Here is a 5,370-nt window from a genome sequence, read left to right as displayed (position 1 = left end):
AAAAAAAAAAAAAAAAAAGATTTTAAAAAGACTCATAGTCCCATAGTCAACACTCAAAATTTCCAGCATAAAATCCAAAATTACTTGGTAGCATACGAAGAACTAGGAAAATCTCGACCCACATGGGAGAAAACAGTCAACAGACATCAAAGCCAAGATAACACAGATGTTGAAATTTTCTAACAAAAACTTTAAAGCAGATATTTTAAAATGTTCTAAGAAGTAAAGGAAAATACTCTTGAAATGAATGGAACAGTAGAAAATCTCACCAAAGGATTAGAAGATATTTTTAAAAACCAAATGGAAATTATGAGACTGAAAAAAGACAATAGCTGGGGAAAAAGTTGCAGTGAATGGACTTTAACAGAACAGAGATGAAAGAGGAAAGAGTCAAATAAACTTGAAATTGGATCGATAGAAATTATTCTGTATGAACAACAGAGAAAAAAGATGGAAACAAACAAAAGAACAGAGTCTAGGGACTTCTTGTCCTCAGAGCCAATACTAAAAGGCATACATTTGTATCACTGGAGTTTCAGAAAAAGAGGAGAAAGAGTGTAGTGCAAAAAAATTTGAAGAATTAATGGCTGAAAACTCCCCAAATTTGGCAAAAGATGTAAACCTACAGATGCAGGAAGCTCAGTGAATCTGAAACAAGATAAATCCAAAGAAATCTGTGCTCAGAGCATATCAAACTGCTAAAAATTAAAGACAATAATTAAAAAAAGGCTTGAAAGTGGACATAGAAAAATGATACATGATTTATAGACGAACAATAATTTGAATAACACATTTTTTATCTGAAACCATTGAAGCCAAAAGGAAGTAGTAGAACATTTTTTAAATGTTGAAGAAAAAATAAAGAACCTAGAATTCTATACACAGAGAAAGTAGTCTCTGCAAATGAAGATGAAATAAAGACATTCTCAGATGAAAGAAACTAAGAATTTATGGCTGGCAGACCTACTCTGAAATCAGGAAGGAAATGATACCTGAAAGAAGTTTAGAACATCAGGACTAAAAACAAGAGTAACATAAATGGTAAATATCTGGGTAAATATAATAGACTTGAGTTCTTTAAAATATGTTTGATAGTTGAAAACAAAGATTAAAAAATTATCTAATTGGTCTTAAGCATATATGGATATTTTTCATAAAACAGCTGCAACATGAAGAAGGAACATAAAAAAATAAGGTGACAAAATTTCTACATTCTACATGAAGTGATAAAATATAATTTTAAAAAGACTGTTGAGGCTGGGTGCAGTGGCTCATGCCTGTAATCCCAGCACTTTGGGAGGCCAAGGCAGGTGGATCACTTGAGGTCAGGAGTTTGAGACCAGCTTGGCCAACATGGTAAAACCCTGTCTCTACTAAAATACAACAATTAGCTGGGTGTGGTGGTGCTTGCCTGTAATCTCAGTTACTTGGGAGGCTGAGGCAGGAGAATTTCTTGAACCTGAGAGGCAGAGGTTGCAGTGAGCCAAGATCACGCCACTTGCACTCCAGCCTGGGTGACGAAGTGAGACTCTGTCTCAAAATAAATAAGGTCAGGCATGATGGCTCACACTGTAATCCCAGCACTTTGGGAGGCTAAGGCAGGTGAATCATGAGGCCAGCAGTTTGAAACCAGCTTGGCCAACATGGTGAAACCCCGCCTCTACTAAAAATACAAAAAATTAGCTGGGTATAGTGGCAGGTGCCTGTAATCCCAGCTACTCAGGAGGCTGAGGCAGGAGAATCACTTCAAACTGGGAGGCAGAGGTTGCAGTGAGTTGAGATCACGCCACTGCACTCCAGCCTGGGTGACAGAGTGAGACCCTGTCTCAAAAAATAATAAATAAATAATTTTAAAACAATAAAAAGACTGTTGAAAGTTAATTATTTATATGTAAGCCCTAGGACAACTGCTTTGAAAGCTACATTCTTTTCTACAAAGAAATGTAGAAAAAAAGCAGTAGATAAATTAAAATGTAATATTATAAAATGTTCAAACAACCCAAGAGAAGGCAGAAGAAAGACAAAAATAGAGAGAATGAACAGTAAATAAATTAAATGCTAGCTCTAAACCAAAATGTATCAATAGTTACATTAAATGTAAATGGTCTACACAAAGGCTTGGCAAATTTTTTCTGTAAAAGGTTAAAGAGTAAATATTTTAGGCTTTGTGAGTATACAGGCTTTAACAACCATTCAACTCTGCCACTATAGCACAAAAGCAGCCATTGGCTATAATGCATAAGTGAATGAGTGCAGCTGTGTTGCAAGAAAACCTTATTTACAAAAAGAGGTAATGGACTGGATTTGGCTTATAGCTGTAGCTTGCTGACCTCTGTCTAAACGTACCAATTAAAAGACAGAGATTGCCAGAATATATGAATAACCATAAACTGTATGCTGTCTACAAAAAACTCACTTCAAATATAATGCCATAGGTAGGCTAAAAGTAAAAGGATGGGAAAAGATATAGTTTCACTCGCGTCCGTGTGAAGAGACGCAACAAAGCTATTAATTTCACCTGGGTGCAGGCGGGCTGAGTCTGAAGAGAGTCAGTGAAGGGAGATAGGGATGGCGCGGTTTTATAAGATTTGGGTAGGTAAAGGAAAATTACAGTCAAAGGGTGGTTGTCTGGCTGGCAGGGGTGGGGGTCACAAGGTGCTTAGTGGGGGAGCTTTTGAGCCAGGATGAGCCAGGAGAAGGAATTTCACAAGGTAATGTCATCAGTTAAGGCAGGAACAGGCCATTTTCACTTCTTTTGTGATTCTTCAGTTACTTCAGGCCATCTGGATGCATAGTTCAGGTCACAGGGGATAGGATGGCTTAGCTTGGACTTAGAGGCCTGACAAATACCATGAAAATATTAATCAAAAGAAAGCTGGAAGAGAAAAAAAGAAAGCTCGCGTGGATATATTAGCATCAGACAAAGCAAACTTCAGAGCAAAATATTACAAATAATAAATAAGAATATTGCATAATGATAAAAGGATCAATTCACCAAGAAGACATAATCTTAAACGTGTATGCACCTAACAGAGTTTCAAAATACATGAAGCAAGAACGGAAAGAACTGAAAGGACAAATATATAAATACACAATTATATTTAGAGACTTAAATGCTTCTTTCACAGTATAGAGAAAATTAGCAAAATTATAGAAGAGCTAAACAACATTACCAACAAACTGAATCCATTTGACATTTATGGAAACTACCCAACAACAAATATTAATAAAATCAGAAAATTGAATTCAGCAATAGCTATCGTGAAAGAAATACATCTTGGGCCCCCAAAATCACTAAGCTAAAAGGGAAAATCAAGCTGGAAACTGCTCAGGGCAAACCTGCTGTGCATTCTATTCAAGGTCATCCCTTTGCTCACTAAGATAGATGCATGTCCTAATTGCCTCCTTCAGAAAGCTTATCAGAAACTCAAAAGAATGCAATAATTTGTCTCTCACCTGCCTATGACTTGGAAGCCCCCTCCCTGCTTTGAGTTGTCCCCAACTTTTTGGAGGGAACCAGTGTATTTCTTACATATATTGATTGATGTTTCCTGTCTCACTAAAACGTGTAAAACCAAGCTGTGCCATGTCCACCTTAGACACATGTTTTCGTCTGGACTTCATCAGGCTGTTTCACGAGCGTGTATCCTCAACCTTGGCAAAATAAACTTTCTAAATTAACTGAGACCTGTCTCAAATTTGGGGGATTCACAATACTAAGAATAATACTTCATGACCAAGTGAATTTTATCCCAGGAATCCAAAGCTGGCTCAATATTCATAATTCAATCAATATACTCTACCATATTACATTTTTTTCAACTGCATATGGAACAATAACCAAGATGGACCATATCCTAGGTGATAAAACAAACCTTAACAACTTTAAAAGAATTGAAATAACAAAAAGTATGTTCTGTGAACACAATGGAACAGAACTAGAAATAGATAACAGGAAAATCTTCAAACACTTGGAAATAAAAAAAACTTTTAAGTAGCCCATGAGTCAAAAGAAAATCTTGAGGAAAATTAGAAAAGATCTTAAATGGAACAAAGAAACAAATATAACATTAAAATTTATGAGACTCAAAGATAAAGACTATTTAAAAGGAAACAATGGTGGGATGCAGGTCAAGCAGTGCTTAGAGTGAAATTATGTCATTAAATGCTTACATTCAAAAAGAATGTGGGCATTAAAAAGAACAAAACCATGTCCTTTGCAGCATGTCCTTTGCCATTAAAAAGAACAACCCCATGTCCTTTGCAGTGGTTGCAGCTGGAGGCCATTATCTTAAGCAAATTAACAATGTAGGAACAGAAAACCAAATACTGCATGTTCTCAGTTATAAGTAGGAGCTGAACATTCAATACACTGGGACAGCAGACACTGGGATTATTAGCAGGGGAAAGGAGGGAGGCATGGGCTAAAAAACCACCTGTTAGGCCCTATACTCAGTACCTGAGGGACGGGACTATCGGTACCCCAAACCTCAGCATCATGTAAACATGTAACAAACATGCACATGTACCCCTTGAATCCAACATTTAAAAAAATAATTTTAAAAAGAAATTGTTTAAAAAGCAAAAACCTAGAATATTTTTATGATCTCAATTTTATAAAAGATTTACATGCAAGCATGCATGTACACACACTGAGTAAATGGAACAAGCCATCATGTTAACAGTGGTTGTTACTGAAAAAAGAAAAAGGTCTTAAATCAGTCATGTAAGCTTCCACCTAAGAAACTAAACACAAAAAGAGCAAGATAAACCCAAAGCAAGTGAAAGAAAGGAAATAATGAAGATGAAAGCAGAAATCAATAAAATTGAAACAGAAAACAGAATAAAACCATAGAACTGTCTCTTTGGACAATTGGAATTTCCAATTTTATTGGAAAGATCAATAAAATTAATAAATAACTACCAATATTGACAAAAAGAGAAGGAGAAAGAGAGAAGACACACATTATCAATGGCAAGAATGAAACAAAGAAGATCATTACAGGCCTCACAGACATTAAAAGGATCATCAGGAAATACCTGAAACAGTCTGTATACATATATGCAGCCATTTAAATAAAAAGGACCAATTCCTTGAAGATCACAGACTACCAAAACTTACTCAAGATGAAATTATAACATAAATTCTCATATATATAAATTGTCATAAATATTTTAATATATAATAAAATATAGTAAGTTTATATTTATTATGAGAAATTGGCTCATGCAATTATAGAGGTTGAGAAGTACCACAATCTGCTACCTGTGATCTGAAGACTCAGGAAATTTGGTGGAAAATACTGAATTTTTTTCCCTAAGGTCATGACTAAGAAAAGCATTTTTTTTTTTTTTTTTTTTTTTTTTTTT

This window comes from Rhinopithecus bieti, unplaced genomic scaffold, assembly GCF_001698545.2.
Source record: "Rhinopithecus bieti isolate Rb0 unplaced genomic scaffold, ASM169854v2 scaffold_314, whole genome shotgun sequence".
Classification (NCBI taxonomy): Eukaryota; Metazoa; Chordata; class Mammalia; order Primates; family Cercopithecidae; genus Rhinopithecus; species Rhinopithecus bieti.
The sequence above is the reverse complement of the archived record's forward strand: the minus strand, read 5'-3'. Positions refer to the sequence as shown.